Source organism: Meriones unguiculatus, chromosome 15 (genome assembly GCF_030254825.1).
Source record: "Meriones unguiculatus strain TT.TT164.6M chromosome 15, Bangor_MerUng_6.1, whole genome shotgun sequence".
NCBI lineage: Eukaryota > Metazoa > Chordata > Mammalia > Rodentia > Muridae > Meriones > Meriones unguiculatus.
Window position 1 is genome coordinate 56,273,333 of NC_083362.1, and position 25,501 is coordinate 56,298,833.

Genomic DNA, 25,501 nt, shown 5'->3' on the forward strand with positions numbered 1-25,501 from the left:
TAAAGTCAGTCTACACATAGAGTTCCAGACCAGCCAGGCCTGAAACCTGAGACGCTGTCTCCAAAGGAAGGACTTGATATAACAGTCATCCTTGGTTCTTAATGGCATGCCATTTAGGGGTTGCTAAAATCTACTCCTTCTGTCCTGTCTCCCTCAGCATCTCATACACTCACCAGGGTTGTTCGTCACACATTTTGGAGGAGCCGTTAGCATTCCAACCATCGTCTAAAATGTATTAAACATCAAATTCCATATACCGTGAACAAAATAGGTAACTTTGTTACTTGTCATCCCAGGAAAAACTAGTCAGCCGTCTCCATCTTGCTGTTCTGGATTTTGTCTTACATTGTCCCTGTGTTCCTTCCCTCTGCTTCCTCTTGTTTCTAGGATATTCTGATCTAAAATTGAGTTCAATTTGGATAACATAATATAATACCGTGAATTTACAATAAAATACTACAATGGTGAGGTTGGGGGAGGAGTGGGAGATGTAAATGGAATAAGCTTTGACACTTGTTAATAAAACTGATGAAGATGGATTGATGGAACAAAAGAAGGCTTATTAGTCTTCTGTGACCATGGGGTACTTGTTTGAATTTTTCTACAACCGAAAGTTAAAACAAAGTTTATCCACATTTAATGGACTTTACTACTGCTCTTGTGATAATTGGAGGCATGCTGGAATGTTGAAAAACAAAGATTGGGAATTAATGTTAAAGCTTGATGAATAAATTTTCACAGTAAGATTTTTTTAAAAAATCTGGTAGTGAGTAGATAGCATAATAATCTTACTGGAGATTGATAGGAAAATAACACCAATTTTCTCATCACTTTCAATTTGTGGTAATTATGAATAATTCCAAAGTCTCTCCAGGGTGTTTCTGAGGTGAACTGACATCTGAGCTAAACCCAGCTTCATGTATTAGCCAAGTTTTTATGGGCAACAGCTCAGAGTGAGGCTAGGATTTTCCTGTCCAGTAGGGCTTATTTATGGACAGGAAAAATGGTGGAATGAGGCAAGGGTGAAGATTCTAAGATGGAAATAGACTAATGAGCTCAATGACTGGATAAACTCACAAAGCTTGCATGTCCAATGTATGACAATATTACACCCATACTCACTGGAGCTGCGTTTGGACTCTTTGTGTAATCAACATACCACAATGTCAACTTGCCTTTCCTTCCCTTTCTTTACTGTTTTCCATTTATGAAATGACAATAACAAGCCTCTCAATGAGGCATTGTACGGGTCAGGAAAACATTTGTGGAGGCCACATTCCTGGAACACTCTGAACAATACAAGAGATGGAAGTGATTTACCCTAACAAGCATTTCATGCTACTGTACTCCAATTCGGGTGAAGTAAGTTTTAATTCCAGATGTCACTGAATGTAAATTGAAAGAAGAAAATGCATAGTTTCCCCCACACAAATTCCATCCTTCCCACGAGGGGTAAGTGAGGAAACTAAGTTGATTCACAGTTCAGCTAGGTGGGCTCAGAACTGGCCATGATGGTGGTGTCTAGACGTGCTCCCTTGGAGTGTGGTTAAGTAGAAAGGGGAAGTCCTAGAGTGAAGACAGTGCCTCTCTCAATTTTTCTGTCTCTCATGTTAACATATATATCCAGATTAAGAGAGATGACACCTGTTTTTGACTCTTAAATAAGACATATTTTATGTCTTATGGGTCTTTATGTCTTAAAAATATGTTTTATACAGTCTGTTTAGCAATGGTGAAATCAATGTGAATATTTTGCCCATTTTTAATGATTTCTGATTGCTCTACCTACAACATCTAAAAGTGGCTTAGAGTCTGTCCACCTTTTCGTTGAACAAATACTTACTGAGTGAGCATCTTGGTACTGCCAAGGATGCTAAGGACAAAGCCGAGCGTGAACTGTGAAATTCTTCAATCCATCTCATACCCTAGAACCCAGCTTCTTAAGTGTGAATAAGTCCATACAAGGTCGTGAAGAGTCTGATCCCAAAGTTCTGAATATGTAACCAAAGATTAATGTAATAAAATGTATGATTAAACCACCACGGTGCTTCTGGCCAGGCTTACCAGTGTTGCATCATGTGACCTTGGAGCACTTTTCAGAGTGCATGCTGCCTGGCCCTGAAATACTAATGAACACTGCCAGAAACAGCATCAATTCAGCTTTGGAACTGTGGTCTCTTATGAACTGCACTGTAATTACTCTACAAGTTTAATTATGCAAAACAAAGACTTTTAATATTTCCCTGACAACATTCCTCAGCAAATAAGCATCATGTTAATTTATTTTTGAATTATATTGTATAGGAATGTTCTATTTTAAAACTTTCTGTTGCTGGCATGTTTCATAATGAATTACTTAATGAATTTTGGCTTGAAATTAGGACAGTTTCTGCAACTATCATACATATTTATGCAAAGAGGTACCTTCAGCATTGATAGAAAAGGAAAATTTTTTATCAACTCTGAAAAACATCGAAGATGCTTTATATCTGTAGTATTAAATATTTATCCAAGATATGTAAAACAAATATATATATTTAATTAGCATGCGAATTTATTTCCATATTGAATAGGTAGTAAAATTACATACATGCCAAATGATCTTTTTAAAATAAAAATTTTCATTATTCATTAAATGTTTGATTTGTAAGACTTATAGATGTGGAGTTAGATAAAAATTTGGAGGCAGAAGAGGCTTCAAGTAGAAAAAGTTTTAAAACGTTTCATACAGAAGACAAATGATAGATTAATGGTCACCTCACAAAATCCTTACAAACAGTCCTAAAAATATCCCTAAAAGGTCGGTTGAGACCCTCTCAAGAACAGCTTTCTGTACTATTAGTCTGGAAACAATCCCTGTTGCTCATAGTATCTGTCAACAGACTTGTCTAATGGCCTAATACTCCATTCAATTTTGAGCAGAGTTCTGAATTACTTATTCAGTCAGGGTAACTTAACTGCAGCTATCCATAAATTAGGTCTGCCTCTCAACTTCTTTAAAGCAATTGATCTGGTTGCTTAAATACTACTAGATAAAAAAAAATTAATTTGCAATTTAAAAAATGTGTGATCTGGGTGCTGGGGGCACACACATTTAATCCCAGCAGAAGCAGGCTGGCCTGTCATTTTGAGGCTAGCCTGGTCTACAGAATGAGGTTTAGGATAGCCAACACTTCATAAAGATACTCTCTCTTTCTCTCCCTCTTTCTCTCTCTCACACACCAAATGTGTGAATCAGACAAACAGAAGGCTAAGCTAGAACTTTCTATTTAACTAAAAAGCTATAGATATTTGAAAACAAAATATAGCTCATAACAAAAAAAAATTAGATGCAATGTTGTCAATACAGATGATTCTTAATTATCACATTAATGTAATTACATGCACATCTACAGGGGATATTTTGTATACATTGTAGATATTTTTAAGAGCCACAACACATAAATACTAGTATCTTGATTACACAGATGAGGAAACTAAGCACAGATAGAATTAATGTAGATAACAGGTGCCTTCTATTCACTAATTGAACAAAAGCCTAGAGTTTCAGTTTATAATCACTATGTATTATAATTTAAGGACAAAATCTCCAATTTATGGTCTCATGTTTAACAAGTTTCATGTTTTTTCCCCTTTGTGAGCAGAGACAGCTTCTTAAGATGACAAAGAGTCCAGCTGGAGGCATGTTTACGACATGCTAACTAATAAACTCCATGCTATAAGGCATAGCTATTTACTAGACCCTTATATTGAAGAAGCACCATTTCCAAGTTTTATTTAACCCATGCAGGAAGGGATCACTCCATCACCAAAATCACACTGGCTGCAGAAACTCCCCAAATCCTAAACTCTTCTCATGTCCTGTCTTGCTTTTGTAATGAAATCCAGTGACTGTTTATCCTGTCCTTTTCTCTTGGAAAAGGCCTTGAGTCAGATCCTCTTGTGGTCTGTGGTGACATGCCTCCTGCCTCACAGAAAGCCACATTTTCTTGAGAGAGCCCATCTATTTTTTTGTTCTCATGGCTGTGCCTCACCAACCATCTCATATAAAAATACAAGAAAAGTACGGGTTCTCTGAGATAAAAAAAATATGCCACAAGAAAACACAAAGACAATATTTAAACATTGATGTTGTCAGATATAAAACCTTGCATTTCCCTGTCTGATAAGGGCCTTGAGATTGTATTGAGCATGTGTAATGTGTGCTCACTAAATACCTTTACCTCATTTAGTCAGTGAGATAGCACTGGATAGCTTTAGTCCCTATAAGTTACAGAAGTAGAAACAGAGACACAGGCATGAAACAATTTGCTCACCTTGTCTGTGAGGGAAGCTCTTCAAATATCTTCTGGATTCCAAGAGCAACCCAGATCATGAATTGTTTGTTCTCTGCTCAAGTAAAGACAAATAGACTTAATTTACTTCAGTATTTTGTTCAACAACAAAACATATAGAGTATCAAAAAAATGTGCAAAACAGGAATACTGTCCATTGACTACATAATTTATTTCTTTCCCTCAATATTAATTAAGCATCTACTCTGTAATAGGTACTCTGAACATTCTGAAAATTCTTACATAGTTAAATATCATTGTATCTTGTATTTATTGTCTTCTTGCTCCTAGAAGATAAACTCCATGAAACAGGAGTCTTTGTTTTGTTCTCAGACAAACATTAGTGATGCCTCCATTCTGTGCATTGGTGAAATACCCCAAATAAGTGTTAAAAATAAGTTTCTCAATAACATAAAGCCCATACACACATGGAAACTGAACAACTTGCTACTCAATGACAGCTGGGTTAAGGAAGAAAAAAAAAGAAAGAAATTAAATACTTCCTAGAATTCAATGAAAATGAAGGTACAACATACCCTAATTTATGAGACACAATGAAAGCAGTGCTCAGAGGAAAATTCATAGCACTAAGTGCCCTCAAGAAGAAATTTGTAACATCTCTTACAAGCAACTTAATGACCCAACTGAAAGCCCTAGAAAAGAAAGAAGCAGATACACCCAAGAGGAACAGATGGCTGGAAATAATCAAAATTAGGGCTGAAGTCAATCAATTAGAAACAAATAAAACTATTCAAAGAATCAATGAAACCAAGAGCTGATTCTTTGAGAATATCAACAAGCCAAACTAACTAAAAGGCAGAAACTATCCAAATCAGCAAAAACAGAAATGAAAAGGGGGACATAACTACAGACACTGAGGAAATCCAAACAATCATTAGGTCATACTACAAAAGCCTATATGACACAAAATTTGAAAATCTAAAAGAAATGGACAATTTTCTTGATAGATTCCATCTACCAAAATTAAGTCAAGCTCAGGTAAAAAGAATGAATACCCCTTTATACCCAAAGGAAATTGAAGGAGTCATCAACAGTCTTCCTTCCAAAAAAAAAAAAAAAAACCTGGGCCAGATGATTTCAGCGCAGAATTCTACCAGACCTTCAAAGAAGTGCAAATTCCAATTATCTTCAAACTATTCCACAAAATAGAAACAAAAGGAACTTTACCAAATTCATTCTATGAAGCCACAGTCACCTTGATACCTAAACCACACAAACACCAACACAAAAAGAGAACTTCAGACCTATCTCTCTTATGAACATTGATGAAAAAATACTCAATAAAATACTTGCAAACTGAATCCAAGAACACAAAAAGATATATCATTCACCATGACCAAGTAGGCTTCATTCCAGGCATGCAAGGATGGTTCAATATCTGGAAATCCATCAATGTAATCCACCATATAAACAAACTGAAGGAGAAAAACCACTTGATAATCTCCTTAGATGCCGAAAAAGCATTTGACAAAGTCCAATATCCATTCATGTTTAAAGTCTTGGAGAGATGAGGAATACAAGGCACATATCAAAACATAGTAAAGACAATATACAGCAAGCCAATAGCCAATATCAAACTAAACAGAGAGAAACTTAAAGCAATCCCACTGAAATCATGGACAAGGAAAGGCTGCCCACTCTCTCCATATCTATTCAACATAGTACTTGAAGTCCTAGCTAGAGCAATAAGACAAGTAAAGAAGATCAAGGGAATACAAATTAGAAAGGAAGAGGTCAAAGTTTTACTCTTCACAGATGATATGATAGTATACATGAGTGACCCCAAAAATTCAACCAGAGAACTCCTTCAGCTGATAAACATCTTCTGCAAAGTGGCTGGATACAAAATTAACTCAAAAAAAAAATCAGAAGCCCTCCTGTATACCAAAGACAAAAGGGCTGAGAAAGAAATCAGGGAAACAACACCCTTCACAATAGCCACTAATAACATAAAGTACCTTGGGGTGACTTTAACCAAGCAGGTGAAAGACCTGTTTGAAAAAAACTTCAAGTCTCGGAAGAAAGAAATTGAAAAAGATATCAGAAGATGGAAAGATCTCCTGTGCTCATGGATTGGTAGGATTAACATAGTGAAAATGGCTATTCAGCCAAAAGCAATCTACAGATTCAATGCAATTCCCATAATACCAACACAATCATTTACAGACCTTGAAAGAAAAATTCTCAACTTTATATGGAGAAACAAAAAACCCAGAATTTCCAAAACGATCCTGTACAGTAATAGATCATCTGGAGATATCTCCATCCCTGATCTCAAGCTGTATTACAGAGCAATAGTAATAAAAACGGCATGGTATTGGCATAGAAGCAGAAAGGTGTATCAATGGAACTGATTAGAAGACCCAGAAATAAACCCACACACCTATGAATACTTGATTTTTGACAAGGAAGCCAAAACCATTCAATGGAAAAAAGACAGCATCTTCAACAAATGGTGCTGGTCCAACTGGATGTCTACATGCAAAAAAATAAAAATAGATCTATATTTATCACCCTGCACAAAACTAAAGTCCAAATGGATCAAAGACCTCAACATAAAACTGTAATGCCAGGTTCACGGGACCCTCAGAGACCACCAGCAGATGACTCCATGCAATAGCAAGATAGCTTTATTACGAGAGTGATCGAACTTGGCACCCAAGTCTCACTGACTCAGCAGTAGAGAAGTGGGACCCTGAGCTCTGAGTAAACAGGATTTTTAAAGGGAAAATCTGTGAGCAGAGGGTTTCCATGGCAGCAAGCAGTGGGGCACAAGCCTTGGCGTTACAGTATTGGGTAAAGTTTAAAGGAGCGCGATGACCTTTTCTGAGGCACACAATCACAATGGCTATTTTTCTAAACTATATCTGAAACATTGGGGAGAATTCTCCCGCCCAATTCCTATTCAATTTCCATTGATTATTGCCAGGGACTTTGTCTTTATTTTCTATGAAGCATTTATTCTGTTATATTTCCTGGAGGCTGTTGCTAGGAGAGTTAACTTTGTTCTCTGGCAGGTGTACATTCTGTGATATTTCCTGGTACCTGAATTCAGCTCCCAGTCAAGATGGCTCTTTATTTCAAAATGGAATTATACTCAGACTAACTTTACCTAGGCTAACTCTTCAAAACCATATACACTGAATTGGTTAGAAGAAAAGGTGGGGAAGAGCCTGGAACTCATGGGCACAGGAGACAACTTCCTGAACAGAACACCAACAGCACAGGCTCTAAGAGCAACATTCAATAAATGGGACCTCATGAAACTGAAAAGCTTCTGTAAAACAAAAGACATTGTCATCAAAACAAAACGTCAGCCTACAGACTGGGAAATGACCTTTGCCAACCCTATATCTGACAGAGGGCTGATATCCAGAATATATAAAGAACTAAAGAAATTATAAAACAATAAATCAAGCAATCTAATTAAAAAATGGGGTATGGAGCTAAACAGAGAATTCTCTGTAGAGGAATACAGAATGGCAGAGAAACACCTAAAGAGATGCTCATCGTCTTTAGCCATCAGAGAGATGCAAATCAAAACGACCCTGAGATTCCACCTTATACCCAACAGAATGGCAAAGGTTAAAAACATGACAAAACATGCTGGAGAGGTTGTGGAGAATTGGCAACCCTCCGCCATTGCTGGTGGGAATGTAAACTTGTACAACCACTCTGGAAAGCAATCTGGCACTTTCTCAGACAATTAGGAATAGCGCTTCCTCAAGATCCAGCCATACCACTCCTGGGCATATATCCAAAAGAGGCTCAAGTACACAACAAGGACATTTGCTCAACCATGTTTGTAGCAGCTTTATTCATAATAGCCAGAACCTGGAAACAACCCAGATGTCCATCAACAGAGGAATGGATACAGAAATTGTGGTACATTTACAGAATGGAATACTACTCAGCAATTAATAACAAGGAAATCATGAAATTATCAGGCAACTGGTGGGAACTAGAAATTATCATCCTGAGTGAGGTATCCTAGGAACAGAAAGACACACATAGTATATACTCACTTATATAGACCTATTAGATAGGATAAACATACTAAAATATGTGCACCCAAAGAAGATAAACAAGAAAGAAAGAGGTCCCAGGGTAAGATGATCAATCCTCACTTAGAAAGACAAATGGGATGGACATTGGAAGTAGGAGAAAGCAAGTAACAGGACAAAGGGCCTCCGAAAGACTTTACCCAGCAGTGTATCAAAGCAGATGCTGAGACTCATAACCAAACCTTGGGCAGAGTGCAGGGAATCATATGATAAAAAGGGGGAGTTAATATGACCTGGAAAGGACAGAAGTTCCACAAGGACAAAATATATCAGGGCACAGGGGTCTTCTCTGAGACCGTTTCTGCAACCAAGGACCATGCATGGATATAACCTAGGACCCCTGCTCGGATGTAGCCCATGGTGTGCACACCAGAAATTAACCCCTTACCTTCAGTCCATGTTTCCAAGTGCCTCCTATTTTTTGAGGAACACAATTAAGAAAGAAAAGTAAATGACTTTTTTTTTTTTTTTTGTATTCCAACCTTGATATCTAAATAGCTGGGAAGCAGTAACTGTTAATGTTTACCATTAACACCTACATTCACGCTGCTCTAGTTGATAGACGAATTTGTTGTTGGGGTATGAAAGTGATATTTTTTTATGTTTACAAGGATGTCTATTTTTATGTTGTAAAAAGATCTGTTTTCTGCCGTGTGGACCCTACTTAGCTTGAAGCTGTTTCTCAGAAATCTTCTGAGAGAGTTGCCCACAAATACTCTTAGTGTGACTCTAGATTGTCTCTGTATCAGATATCCCTGATCCAACAAAAACAACATGGTTACAAGACAATAGGGCACGCCTAATTGTTCAAAGTGCCCTGAGGTTTCTATAGTAAGTTTTTTTCCCCCTTCTTCATGTGTTCAAACTTCCCCACCCAGTAATGATAAAGTGGAATTCTTTGGCTTATTAATGCCATCATCATGGTCCTTATTTATATTAGTGGATTGATTTATTTTGCCTTCCCTTGTTCTCTTCTACTGCCCAACCCTGCTTTGATACCTCTCCTCCTTATATGTTATAAGGTTAATAACATATAACCTTATTCGTTATATGTTTTGTTTTTTGTTGTTTTTTTTTTTTTTTTTTTTGAACAGCAAGCATTTTACTAAACTGCCGACATATCTAGTTTGGGCCCAGTCATGCCAATATCAGTTGAACCAGTAAGGTGACGCCCTATTCATGACATCAGGTGGTCACACTGCCAAGACATTTGAAAATGGGAGCAGGCTTTGAGTCCTTCCTCATAGAACACTAATGTTGTCATGACAACCTGTAAAAGTAAGTATCATTCCTACATGGAAGATCTGCACATATCATGCTTAAACTATGGAAAAAAAATGGTACGATTCTGCCAGTTTTCAAATTTCAAATTAACTTCATGTTTCCAAAAGTAATAAATGTGATAGCAGCTTAAAGCAGTAGAATTTTATCTTCATAGTGAAAAATTACACTTTTGAGAGAGAAGATACAGTGGAACCTAAGAGTGACTGGAATATTTAAAAGCTTACCTGATAATTCATTGGTTTTTCTTTCCTCAATATTTTAAATTTGAATCATTATTTGATTATTGATGGGAATTTTAGTAGAATAAGCACTGATTGGTAGTTATTTGCTTTATAAATCCAATAATTGTTTATAGATCAATATATAAAAACATTAAATATTAAAGGAAGTTTTGATGAGAATAAAATAGTTTATACTTTTTCTAAATATGTCTGTCTCTTCTGAAAGTTTCCACTGATTCAGAAGGCTTTATGAAAGTCTTCTTTTGTGATGTAGAAACTCTCGTTTTAGGCTAAGTCATTCTTCTATTGCTAATACCCACACTACATCCTGAATTATAAACAAAGCATTACGTCTGTTATATCTAGCATCTTAAAAATCAGTCCTTTCTCTTCTTTAACATTTGCCCTGTGTAGTATGTGGGACATTTTTTGAGTAAATTGTTTTTATGATTGAGCTATCCATTTTCCATTTCTTGTTCTATCTATCATAATTAAAACCAGTTTCCATCAGTGAACACCAATCCTTTGCCAACAATGTGGAATAACTATAATAAATACTATTCAGTGAACATGCTAATGTATAGCTTGTAATCTCCAGATACCAAGAATGTGATTGCAGAGCAGGGCAGAGCAAGTTCATGACCGAGTGCAGAGTCCAGATGTGAAACTGAAGCTCTTTGCAAAACTTTATATGTTTGCATATACTGTACCAGCATCACATAATTTAAGGACATATTGTTAAAAAAAATAAAGAACCATTGATTTGTGAGTCTGTGAAGATATCTCAATCAGTAAGGTGCTTAAGTTTGGTTCCCCAGAAACCACATGTTTTAAAAAGAAAAGCCACAGCATTGGTGAAAGGATATGTTCCTGCACTCCTGATATGTAACAAACAAGTGGAGCTTGGTAAGAGAAGTCAAAGGAGCTTTCCTGGATATCCTTGGTGTTTGCTCTCCATGTGTAAATGGCCTTCTGCACATCAACATTGTGTTAGGAACTGTCAGTGTGAGCAGTTTCCAGGTGTGTCACCAAAGCCAGTATGAGCCAGCGTTGGAGAACACTGAGAACATCATTTAGGCAAGTCTTGAGCTTGTGAGAGCCAGCACATATTGTCTTGTTGACTCAGGGCTTGAGTCAGACTAAATTAACTCCCAGTTTGGAAAGCCCTAGAGAGGAATAAAGGTGAAGAAAACAGTAATTGTGCCAGAGTGTCTAGCTCAGGCACGACAATTCAAACTAGATTGGGCTGAGAATGATGAATGTCTGGTCAAGTGAATTGTGTTTGGAATGTGAAAAAAAAAATAAGAGCCTAAAAAAGTTAGGGGATTAGAACCACAGTAGGACAGAAGGCAGAATACACCCAAAAGGGAGTTAAGTGTCTGCAGTCAGTATGGATAGTAACAATAAGTATAGCAGTTTTATTTAATAATTTATTTTTATTTTTGTAATTAACAAATAATCACATTTCTCTTTTTCCTCCATCCAACCTCTCCTTGCTCTTTCTCAAATTCATAACCTCTTTTGTCTTAATTGGTGTTACACACACACACACACACACACACACACACACACACGCAAAATATATCTTACTGAGTCCATATAATTTTACTTGTATGTAAAACTACAGGCTATGGAAACATCTCTGGACCATATGTTGTCTTAAAGGAATTACTTCACAAGGTGAATGAAGCTCTTTGACAAAAGTATATCATTGCCCTCACTATCATACATCTACTGTCATAAAAATTGAAATAAAAATATGTCTGTGTTTATAATGCTTATATCACATTAAGCCTTGGCAAGGATGCCAGAAGGAAACTCCCATAGTAACTGCTCTTAATGTTGTTTTTACAGTCTAATAAAAGATAAACAGGAAACTGAGTTCACCATTCCAAAGGAGACAAGGTAGGTGAGCGGGGGTACGAGGCCCAGAGCTAAAGTGCCAGCGTGCAGCACAGTCCTAGTAAAAGCCCTCGAGTGGCACTTAGACAGCAAAGGCAGACACGGTTAATCATTTCAAGCTGCTATGTCCAGAAACACAGAAGTCCTGCCAGTTACAGATGGAGACGATTACCCACAGAGTCATGCAGTACGGGGCCAGCGCTGTTGACGCAGCCTTTATCACACCTGCACAAAGGGACGGCGCTGAAGCATGAAGAGCGTGTGTTTGTGTGTTTCTGGGTGGGAATATTCCTACAAGCTAATAATGCTGGGGCAGAAGATGCAAGCGGTCAAGCACTGGCCTACATGACGTCAGGCCTCAGTCCCCAGCACTGACAGAACAACAAAATCGACAGCCTTCCCAAAGTCTTTATAGCTTTGGTTTCTCATAAATGCTAATTTAAAGATATTATAGTACGTTAATTGTATACTTTGTTCCTGTTTGCGTTTTTGTGCTAATGTGGCAAAGCTTGCATCTTAACAATTACAAATTAGCCTTCCTTCGTGGTATCCTTATCCTCTAGCAGAAAACTAACTTTATGTTCCTAAAGAAACAAACACAAAACGCCAATGCAGTCAAAGGAGACAGTTTGAAAAAGTTAAATATATAAATAAGAAGTAAATTCTAGACAGAAATTGTACATACCTACTTGTTTAGACTTTAACAATCAACATACACTAGTGAAAACTTGTTATAGGAAAACTTTTTATTGCAACAGATTCTGAAGTGCATTCTGGTGTAATTGGTTCTACCTTATTTAGACTTGGGCTAGCTGGTTGTGAAAGACCCAAGTCAGACTTTATAGATATGACAATGGTCAATTATGAAAACTGAAAAGAAAGCAAGTGTAATTCAAAATACACTTTCCTAGAAAATTCAAACAAATCAACAACAACAACAAAAAAACCTGGTGAATAAAAAGTGGGGTGATCATACGGCTGTCACATAATAGTCCATTAAAATGACCGATGTCTGATTATCAAGTAGCCCACACATTATCAGGGGAAGTCAAGTGACTTGCCAGTGTGTCTTCACAGCCATCATGCTCTTGCAATGGCCAGTGCCTTAGTCCTTGTGTGGTACTATAGTGAAATGGCTGCAATCGGGTAATTTACGAAGACCATAAATTTTCCTCTTACCGTTGTGGATGCTGCAAGTCCATGGTCAAGGCACCCATAGGATCAGTGCCCAGTAGGGCTGCCATCTGCTTCCAAGAAGGTGTCTTTTCACTGTGCCCTCTGAAGCAAAGAAGCACTGTATCCTGCGTTAAAATGAAAGAAGAGTTGCTAATGTTACATCTCCTTTGAAAAAAGTAATTTATTTTCATGTGCATTGGTGTTTGGCATGCATGTGTGTCAGATCTTAGAGACACAGTTGTGAACTGCCATGTAGGTTCTGGGATTTGAACTCAGGTCCATCTCTTAACCGCTGAGCCATCTCTTCAGCACCATTTACAAGAGGGGAGTATGGTGGTGACCTCTCTGCATCTCTAAGGCATCATATGGGCCATGCAGGCTCATTGATTGAATTCTGGAGGGTTATGTATTTGAACTATAACAATGCCTATTTTAATTTATAAACCGTTTTTATTCACAGCTGTATATTGTTCAGTTTATATAGTTTATATCCATGGTGAATTACTGATCCAGAAAGGAAGAGGGTTTTGGATTAAAACCAACAGATGATGGCTCTAGGAAATTATATTTTTATAACTTTAAGGTAATTCATTCATTTATTCAAAGATGGAAAATTACTATTATATTCCAGGTGTTGCGCTACATATTAGGGACAGAGTGAACAAAATTTGCATTTTCTGCTCTCATAGATTTTATGTTTAATTGATGAGAGAATGACTCGATATACAAAATGAAAATTGAAATTTGAACAGTACAAAGAAAAGGAAGATATAATACTGAGAGTGCCATTCAAAGAGGGAGTTATGCACCACATGTCTGCCATGGGGTTGCGGGGAGGGGGTTGCTTAAAGGATCGGGAAGACGGCAATTTCGGAAAGTTCCAGGAAACAGAATGAAAATAATGTTGCCTTAATTGAGAAACAAGCGATGCCATTTTTGGTTAAGGCTTGCTGCCCAGAGCGTGGGCAGTGAGGGATCACTGTTGTCACTACCAAGGAGTTAGATTTTTATTCCAAATGCGGTTGAAATTAATGTATTTGCATTTTCAGTCTTGTTATGAGTTTCATGTGGAAATTGAACTAGTGGCACTGACGAGGATTGAGACAGCTGTTTTCTAAGAGTTTGGCTGACAACTTTCCTGTGGTCAGTGCTCTTGGTAACTCTACAGGGTGGCGTGGACTATGGTGGGAGAAGTGGAGCAGAGGAAGATGAGCACATGAGAGTGTCTGACAGTAGGCGGAATGACATTTTCTGGGCGACTGGATATGCAGAATAAGAGAGGTGAAAGAATCTTTTTATGAAAGGCCCAGGTTCTGGAAGAAGCTAAAGCCTGTTCTTTCTCACTAAATAATACATACATACATACATAACTTCCTCAATTGAAGAAAAATGGAGAATTTGGATTTTGATTGACACTGAGTTTGATGTGCCTGGTAAAATTCCATGTAAACATTAGAAATACAGTTAAAACTTGGAATAGAGAACAGGACCTAACAAATGAATTCCAGGTATCGGGCACAGAGATGGCACTGAAACCACTGAACACACAGAGAGGATCAGGGCAGAGCAAGCATGGGAAAGTTGTAAGTACTAAAAAAGAGAAATGCAGTCAGTAAAGACAGATAATACAGAGGTGGGTAAAACCCTGTGGGTTACTATGTATTCCTACTGTGAAAGTAAGAATTATAAAATATTGAGGACTGAAGGAATGGGACAAGATGAACAGTGAAAAGGGGTGAGGAGTGGAACTTGTCCATGTACAAAGCTAATTATAATTACATGAATCTGATAAAATCTGTACCTACCATAAGCAAGTATTTACAGCTCTCTAAAATCCAGATGCTAACAAGGGACAATTTAATAATTATCAAGTGAGGTTTCTACTCATTAGAGAGGAAAACCAGTCATAACAAAAATCACTTACAGTACGTTAGCCAGAATAAATCTAAAGAATCTATTTAAAATATATTTATGTCTTAAAAAAATAAAGTTTCAAGCCCTCAAATCATGAGTGTCAGTTTTGTCTGTTTTACACTACAGTGTATATAAATAAATGAAACCTCTTAAGAAGTGAGAAGCAGAAGTGAAATTACTTTGGCAAACACGAGCTCCTTGGCTGTGTGACGCTTGCCACGTTCCATCTTGCAGACTCATGGTACACACGGAAGCAGCTTGGACCACTGCGACCAACAGACCAAACTAAAAACAAAGTAGCCGTGACTCACACACAGCTGTTTATCACTGTCATATAAAAGTAATTGAATGATTGACATAATTCTAAGTTGGAGCTTACCAAATGGGAGGAGTCAATAGAAAGGCTGAGATACCTAATCCTGGAGGAAACACAATTTCTACTCCAAGGTTTCTGAGGATATCCTAGTTCTTTTTTTTTTTCTCTCTCCTCACTCAATATGATTTTTCTATTTGCCCTTCATAAGTTAATTTTGCTTACATACACTCCCAAGATTTCCCCTAATGCATCTGATATCCCCTAATGCATCATGAAGACTGCCAAGAGCCCCATTTTTCTTTCTGTTGCTGTGATAAATATCCTGACAAAAACCACTTTAACAGAAAAAAAGGTTTCTTTGGCTTACGCTTCTACAATGTAGTCCATCCTTGCAGAGACATCAAGGAAGAATCTTGAAGCAACTAGACACCTCCGCCCTAGTCAAGGACAGAGAGCCAGTGAATGCACACATTCCTGAAAAATGCAGCCGTGTACCAACCTGATTTAAACAATACCCCATTGAAATCTCTTCCCATGTGTCAAATTGACAGTTGAAACTGCTCACCACACTAGAATTCTACAATTTCTAGTCTTTGGGGGGAGGGGAAGGAATACTGAAAAGAAAAGTAGTCAAGGTTGGGTTTAATTTCTATTTTCTTTTTTCTCATATGCAAATATATAATATGGAGGATATAAGAAATTGAGCAGACACGAAAGTGACTCTCAACTAGCTGAATTAACCTTCAACATAGTTATAAAATCTGTATTCTAATTTCCTTCTAGTTAGTAAGTGTACATGCCAATGTCATAATAGAAACCGCTAGCTTATGTTTTTCATTTAAACAGAAGATAAAGTCTTGATATGAACAATCACTAGTTAGTTTTACTTTGTCATATTTAGTCAATATAAATAGAATAACATTTTTGTATGAATTCTTCCAGTGATGGTTTTATTAAACAATAGAAAAAAAAACTGGGTAAAGCCTTTATTATGTCATTTTTAAGATGGAGAAAAATGGTTGGCAATGTATCTGAAATAAATTAAACACACTGTATTTGGCCTGAATGCAAATATGCACAGAGATGCATCCTCCCCCAAACAGAGACACCAGTACTACAAAGGGAATATTGTAACTATCCCCAAACAGCTGGGACAAGGGTACTCAACTTCGCTGCATAGCCAGGTTCCCGGAGCAGGGAGGTTCACATGTACTAGAGCACTAGGCTCCTCCAAACACTTTCAAATTTGGAGCCAATAAGAATTAAAAAAAAAAGAAAAAACAAAAACAAAAACCTGTCGAAGTTTAGACCAATGTTCGTGTTTCATTAATCTGAACAAGACAAACCAAATTATACACTATAAATAAGATTGAATTGAACACAGATGTCAAAGATCAAATGAAGCCAAAGATTAAAGATAAAATTAATGGATTCCTGGCCTAAAAATAAATTCATCTTTAAGAGCCAAGAGGAAAAAATAAAATAAAATAAAATAAAATAAAATAAAATAAAATAAAATAAAATAAAATAAAATAAAATAAGGAAAGGCCCCAGGATCTTAAAGGAATGTCTGCAGTTCAGGAGAAGAAATTAACATTTTCTCTGTTACCAAGGGCCAGTCATTGTACACACATTACTCATCTAACACTTGCCACCACTATAGAACCTGTGCTGTGACTGTTAATTAACATTCTGATCTGCCCTGACTTACAGATGAGGTGTTGAAGCCAAACTATATTACCACTCTCATGGGACTAAGTGACTACTTAGGGCGCCTGGGAGGAGAGCCAGGCCTGATCCAAGCAGTGCAGCGCTCTGAACGGACGTCATTCTCTGAGGAGGATTTCGAGAGCAGAAGCTGCCTAAGAAGAGTCGTCTTATCACTTACAAGGCCCAAGAAGCACGAAGGATCGGGAGAGTCACTAAGCATTGGCCTAGGAAAGAAAGCCTGAAAGCTGCTTCCATTTTGAAGATTCTAATTCTGTGGGTGGCATTGAAGGAGTAGCATGAAATAGAGGAAGCAGGTTAAGGGAATCTGGCTCTAAATCAAAGGTGGGGGACCTGCTACCAACTACTCGATTTTGATCAAGTCACATAATCTTCCTAAGCATCAGTGTCCTTGTGGTTACCGAGAGTGAATAGCTGTGGCCTTACAAGTGCGTAGATGAGATTATAAATAATGTGGATGATGTGTGTTACCTGCCCCTGTGCAGTTCAGTGAATGACATACTGCTTCCATTTTGTCCATCCAAAAGGTTCATTACGTTTCAATCATGCAGGAGAAGGAAACTAGCTCCAGACTCTACGTTGTACCGTGGTAATTGAGTTTTCAAAAAGATTAGACCAATTTAGTGAAGAAAGAAGAAGGAAAAGGAATAAAACAAGGCAGGAGCCTCTTGAAAACTTTGTAATCACTGATTTGGGCTAGTTGTTATGTGTAACCTATGCAGTAGTGTTCCTTGATGAGATAATCAGATGAGACCAATCAGTATGAACCAACATGGAAGCCTTTGGGGCAGAAATCCACTATTTGCATAAAAATAATTCCCCATTGTGGATATTTTCTCTAAGCAAGTAGACATACTGTTAACAATGTCTTCTTTTGTCTTCTTTGATTTCTGACTTCTGTCTAGGACATTTAGCATCAAAAATGTGTCACCTTCCCAGAACTGAAATAGAATTACAGTACAATGTAAGGAAAAGACTGTAGATGAAACGTTAAGGGGAAAGTGTGTTCAGTATCAATTATCGTAGGGAAAATCACTTTTATAAAAAGTGATAAAAGCAAATCTGCAGAGGCTAAAGAACATAATCTTTAAAAAAAATGCTTTCTGTTGACATATTATTTCATTAAATAGGGGCTGGCAAGGTATCACTTGCTATCAAGCCTGATAGCTAGAGCTTAATTCCCAGAACCCATATATGATAGAAAGAGAGAAATCCCTTCCTCAAGTTATCATCTGACTTCCATAGACACACGTGTGCACATATATACACAGAGAGGAGAGTGTTAAAAAACTTATACACTAATAATAAAACTAAGGGAGCAACTGAAGGTAAAATGTTAATTTGGAAATATAAAGCAGATAAAAGCTAGTCTCCAGGTATAGCTGCTTTAATATGGACACTTAGTTCCATGGAAGAAATTTAAAGGTACATCATTGGAATTTTTCAAGTGGAATTGAATTTGCTCTGTATGACTTTATTGAACTAGGCATACTATATTAAATTAATTTAGAGAAATTAAATTTGACTCAGTAAGTAACAGTTTTTCTAATCATACAAGCAGGTTTTTTAATTTTTAAGGCCATCTCATTCGGTGTTTCAGGCTCTAACTATCCCATAACGCTAATTAATTTTTATTATTTTATTTTACTTTATTTTGCTAAGTGCTGGAGATTGAGCCCAGGGCCTCGGGGAAGCTAATAGCATGCTCCGTGACTAAGCTTCACCCTCAGGACTTCCAAAGCTCAAAGCCTGAAGTTCAGAGAAATTTCATGTCAGAAGCATCGTTAGGAAGACCGTTATAGTCAACTATTTACTATGTTCTTTGAGAGTTTAGGAACAAGGAATGGCTCAAAACTCTCTATGTAAGTCCAACAGAGTTTAGGTCACCTGGGAGGCTCCTGGTTCAATGCACGTACTCTGGTAACTTATTTATTTCCCTTTACATAGCCGCAGTTATTGTTGAGTTTCTCATGGACATGTCTTCAGTGGAGAGAGCCTACCTCTGAGACCATCGTCAGAGTCTTAGTCTAAAATAACAGGATAAAAGATTTTCCACCTCATCTTCTTATTCTCATAGGCCTTCTACTTTGACAATTTTAGAACTATTGTTTTGTTAAACTGTGAGATTTAAAAATAAAAATGTTAAAATCTTTCATTAAAAAGTATTCCAAAACTGGATGTGGTGGTGCATACCATTAATCCCAGTACTCCTGGAGACAGAGGCAGGAGGATCACTGAGAGTTCAAGGCCAGCCCGGTCTACAAAGGGAGTCCAGGACAGCCAAGGCTGCACAGAGAAACCCTGTCTCAAAAAAAAACCCATAAAACCAAAAGGTATGTCAAGTAGGAATTCATCAATTTATCCAAATTATAAGTACAAATGCTTTTGAAAATTTAAGGAGGCAGGAGAAATGGCTCAGTCGTAAACAGCAGTACTTGCTGCTCTTGCCAAGGACATGGGTTCAGTTCCCAGCACCCATGCAGTGGCTCACAATCACCTGTAACTCCAGTTCCAGGAAATGCTCTGCTTTTTTTGTCCTCCATGTGCGACATGCACCTATGTGGTTCACATATATACACAGGCAAAATACTCACTCATAAAATAAATCTAAAATCTTCAAAAAGAAGGAACTAAAGAGACGGTTCAACACTTAAGAACACTCTCTGTTCTTTCAGAGGACCTGATTTCAGTTCCTAGCATACATGTGGATAGCTCACACCACATATAATTTCAGCTGTAGGGGATCTGATACCCTTTGGACTTGGCAAGCACCCTGACATAAATAGCACACACACACACACACACACACACACACACACACACACAAAGAGACAGACACAGACACACACGGGGGCGGGGGGGGAGCTAAAAGAAAAATAGCAAAACTTTTAATGAGAGGACACATTTCCCTGACAGGAAACCTAAGTACCCAAAGCTTATAATCAGCCAAAAGATGGAATCAGAAACTTTGACTCCCAAATCATAATACAATGACTCTGGCCTTTGTAGTTACAGCATGACTGCTACTCCTGTAAGTAACATGTCTTCATTCCAGGCCAAAGAATTAAAAATAAGAAGGACAACAACAACAACAATGTAACAGCGTCATCTGTCTATTTTGTCAGTTCTCCCAGATACCCTAGCAGAAGTTGCCTGCATCTACACTTCATTAGCTACCCTGTGTCCAAGGCCACCCCTAGCTGCAAGGGAAGCTGCAGGGTGCACATTTAATGTGTGCATGACTCCTCTGAAGAAAACTTTGAGGTTTTTACATCCCTAAACCTGGTACTGGAAACTTTGTAGTCTTTATCATGCAGCAAAGTGAACCCAGTCTAGAAAACACTATCCATGCTCAATTTGTGACTTATATTTAAATTTCACCATTATAAATTATAGAGCAAAAAGTATTGTGGTGCTAATATAATAATGATGTGTGAAGAGGTAAATTTGCCAAGGAAAAGATATCTCCTAGTCAATCCTCTGCTCTTGTACTCAAATGCATGGCAGTATAGGCTTACTATCAGAACTACCTAAGGAAATCTATAAAATATTGATCTTTGAAGTCAAATCTTAGCAATTCTGATTTCACTCATCCCTAGTAAAGGCTGTTATTTATAAGGACTTTTTAAAAGTTCCAAGTGATTCCATAACACAAGCACTGGCTTAAAATAATCTATAAACAGTTAGAGCTGCTTCACAGGACACCATAAGATCCCTGGAAATATGTATGTACAAAGCAAACCATCTCCCTTGGAGCCCTTGTAGACAACAGATTATATAAAAGCTGTGGAAAGCCATGTCTTGGAGCCACACAGTTCATCTTAACACACTGAGTGACAGTGTCCTACATACTCTATGTAGTTCCAAAAGACGCTGCAATTCTTGTTGATCCAATAATCAAGCAGAGAGCTCTCATGTTGGACCTGGCTTACATTTGAGAATAACTGCCTCCTGCATGCCTTGATTTGTTTGTGACTATGATCACACAAGAAGTAAGTATCTCCAACTCTATTCACTTATCTATGAAGAGATGTAGGAAGCTGAGACACACATGTGCTGGGATTAACCACACATTTTGACAGAAGCAAGCCAAGGTAACTAAGGAATTTAAAGAAACACCATCACTGGAAAGAAGACTTAAACTAAGGGTCTTATACAAGGATAGAAATAAAAAGAACACATACACATATACACAAACATTGCACAGACACACATACATTTGCACACACATTACAAACACACTCACACATATGCACATGTATGAAAACACACACTAAATCATAGCTGCATGCTCCTCCTCCTTCTCCTCCTCCTCCTTCTTCTTTTTTACTACCCCTGGTTTCAAAAGTAGAGTTAATACAGGTGGTGTTCTTCTGTGATCCCCTGGGAATCTAAGGAGAGAGGATCTAAGTTTTACACAAGCCTTTGCTCAAAACAAAGGGGAAAATAACATCATTCTTGATCACGCATAGACATTCCATTTACTATTATTATTGTGGTTTTATAATAGTAAACAGAATGACCACGAGCTCACCATTTAACCAAGATCTACACTTTAATCTAGAATATAAACAATTACTTACATTTATTTGTGTTCCTTCTGTATTTCTTCTGGCCACTCATCCTGAATACAGGGGCACCATTCTGAGCTGTGAGCTTATATTTACTACTCGGTTTAGTTTTCGCTTGTGAACTCCAGGAAATCTTCTAGAACCTAGTTTATGACTGATCCAACCTCATGTGGCTTATGTTGCTATTTATTTACCTTGTTTTTTTGGGGGGGGTCTTTTTGTTATTTTTGTCTTTTTTTTTTTTTTTTTTTTTTCCAGAGCTGAGGACCGAACCCAGGGCCTTGCGCTTGCTAGGCAAGTGCTCTACCACTGAGCTAAATCCCCAACCCCCAATGTTGCTATTTATTACTCTTCAGTTTCATACAAGGAAACTGAATGTATCACAGTTTGTTTTCATGTATTCATTAAAGGAATTTAGGTTACAACAGGTTTGCCGTTATGAAAAGGAATGCTACGTACCACCTTTCCCATGTCTCGTACTGCTCATTCTGAGAACTAATGGATTAAATGCATGGAAAGATACAGGTTACAAGTTGACAAATTATTCTCCGAAGCATTCCTTCTGGAACTTTAAGCTGAAATAGACCCTAGAATGTGATCCCTTTCTTCATCAATCTGCTTCATTCAAACCCTTCCATAAGAATTTTATCTTCCATTTATTACTGTAAGCCTGGGTAAAAGCAGCCACCAGTAACAATGCTCTAGCCTAAAATTCTATACTTTCTTGACATTTTTTTTTTTTTTGGCCAAATAAGTTAGTTCATTGTTTTTAAACATACTCCCCCAAATTTTCAAGATATGGACAAAACGTAACCATCATCTTTGTCAGAAAATATCACCGCCCTTAGTCCACTCCCCAACACAGTCTTCGTTGTCATCTGAAACTTCATTAGCATCATTCCCCGTCTCTACGTTCCTCCTTCGTATAAGCCTCTGGTCTTCTGAACCCACAACCGAGTGTAATAGTCCACTTCTCTAGCATGTGCCTCAAACATTTCCCAGACTGCTCACACAAACCAGTTCCAAATGTGTAAGGACCACACGGTCTGGTTTAATCAGAGCAACTCCTCCTCTATAGTTCCCAATTTCCTTAGTACTTACTTTTGCATCACTGTGGCCAAAATACCTGAGGGGAGCAACTTAAAGGAGGGTAGATAGATTTATTTTGCCTCATGGTTTCAGAGGATCTAAGTCAACTATAGCAGAGAAGGCATAGAAGAGCACTACTGCCTGGGCACTGGGTGCCAGAGACAGTATCTGATCACAGGGTAGATGGCCAGGAAGTACATAGTGGGACAAAAATCAGGGGCAGGTAAACCTTCAAAATACTTGCCCTTTAGTAGCCTACTTCAGTTTTACAAAAGATCCACCACATCCTCAAAATGCATCACCACTCAGGCAGTAAGCGTTGGGAACGTGAGCCCATAGGGGATAAATCAAGCATAAGCCACAAGATGGCTGAGTTACAGTAATATCAGAATAGAAAACTGCTGAACCTTGACACATTTCCCTACATCTGTGTGTTGAAAATTACTCAAGGACGACTGACAGAATTTGTGTATTTTTATCTTCATTTTTCAAGTCCTTACTCCTATGGAAAATAAGAAAAAAAAATCTCCATTTCTCATTTAAAATAAAAACAAACTATTAAGGAATAACACGCTGTGTTTGTGAACAGTCTGATGCAATTTGATGCACAGTCCTATGCTACATAAATAGCCACGTGCACAGATCCTCTCATAAATACATGAGAATAACCTTGAAATCTTCCCTAACATTTCCTTCTCATTAACTTCTCTTACGATCTTTGGAATTAATGCAAATATGAAAGATTGTCACACTCCCATGCCTGCTCTTCAGTCATTGTACAAGTACATCCAGGAGGTCATAGTAGTATAGACAGTAGGTTATTACACCATAGGAAAGCCTTCTTGTCAATCTTAATGCAATTTAATGTGCTGCCTCTGGTGCTTAATTTAATTCAATTTTTTCTTGACTGATTTTTGTTCTATGTCAAATATATTTTATGCACTTCTGCCTCGCGAAGTAATTTACATCCAAATTCTCAGCAAGTTCATACTGAAATTTTTCTGCTTTCATGTCTTTTTTACCCTTTAGAAATTAAATAACCCATTAGCTTTCTCAATTAAAATACCCTCGCTAACAGATTCACAAAACAGACACATACATATTCTAGATTGGATCACTTAAACATTAAACATCATGGAATTCTCTTTTCCAATATTCAATATTTTCAAATCACGATAGATCAACAGAAGACAAAACCATATGATTGGATGCCACCAGTAACCATTAGAAAAAGATAAATTGGTAGCTTGGAAGATAACTCATGGATTCAGATATGAGCATCTCAAAATGATGCTGAGAAAGGAGCCAATAGCATTATTCTCACTACAGTTCATAAATATTTTTATAGTCTAAGAAGAAATAATGTTTGTGTGCTACAGTTTTATATGAGACTTAAAACCCTGTTGTCCTCTATCACATTAATTCCTACCTACCAGTAGGAAGTAGAGCCTGCCTGTTCTGCTTCAATAAATCATATTTCTTTTTATTAAATGTTTGCCTTACTAGAAACTTAAATCATTCAAAACAATAACCTCAAGCACCCTATGAATTCATTGTTAGCCATTAAATAATGTGGGAACTTGGCAGTAAGAAACTTGGACATCAACATGTTAAATCTAATTAGGAACCTGTATGTTGTCCTAGTTAGGGTTTCTCTTGCTGCAGTGAAATGCTGTGACCAAAAAGCAAGCTTTAGAGGAAAGGGTTTATTTGGGTTATACTTCCTTATTGCTATTCATTATGAAGGAAGTCTGGACAGGAGCTTAAACAAGGAAGAAACCTGGAGACAGGAGGAGATGTAGAGGCCATGGAGTAATGCAGCTTACTGGCTTGCTCCCCATGGCTTGCTCAGCCTGCTTTCTTATAGAACCCAGGATCACCTGCCATAATGGCCCCTCCTATAATGGGCTGATTAAGAAAGTGTCCTATAGGCCTGCCTATACCCCAATCTTATTAAGGCATTTTCTCAATTTAAGTTCCCTCATCACCAGTGACTCTGGCATCTGTTAAGTCCACTTAAAAGTATCCAGCACATGTCCCCTAATGAAAGTGATGTTCTTTAATGCTGACATGTGGAAGGCATTTTCTTCTTAAAGTTTCAACAATTCAATGATAGGAACAATTCTTTTTTCAAGTATAATTTTTACATGTGTGTGTGATTGTGTATGTGTGTGTGTGTCAGAGAGAGGGAGAGAGGCGGAGGAGAGGAAAGGAAAAGAAAGGAGAGGAGATGGGGAGGGAAGAGGAGAGAGATGGGAGAGAAAAGAGATTGAGAGCAAGGAAGAGAGATCAGAAGAAGAGAGAGAGGAGGGGGAAGGAGTAGAGGATCTGAGCAGAATGGAACAGAGAGGAGAGGAGAGAAGAGAGAAGGGGAGGGGGTAGGGAAGGAGAAAAGAAGTTTGAGATTTAGTTCTTTCTTTTACAATCCTCCTCCTCTCTCTCTCTCTCCTCTCCTGATCTCTCTTTCCTCTCTCTTCCTCTCTCAGCCTCTTTTCTTTCTCATCTCTCTCCTCTCCCCTCCCCCATTTCACTTTGTTGGTCCTGTGTATACTAATTTAACACAATTTAAATATTCCTGTGGCACTCAGTACTCTTACACCTTGCCAACAACAAGGATCAGTTAAGTGATATTAGGCTAGGACTTCAGACTTTTTGAACTCGGTGGTGTTTTTCAATGTCTACTTCCATGTGATTGCTGGAGATCACCTAGGGATATGTCTGCCTGCTGTCTGATACCCATGTATTAAATGATCACTTTCACTTATTACCTTTATCCACTGCTGAGTTCTTATAAATTACTGCCATCCTACACCCTGCTTCAAATTCTTGACCTCTGATCTTCCAAGCATCACTGCAAAATGAGTAATCCTGTTACTCAAAG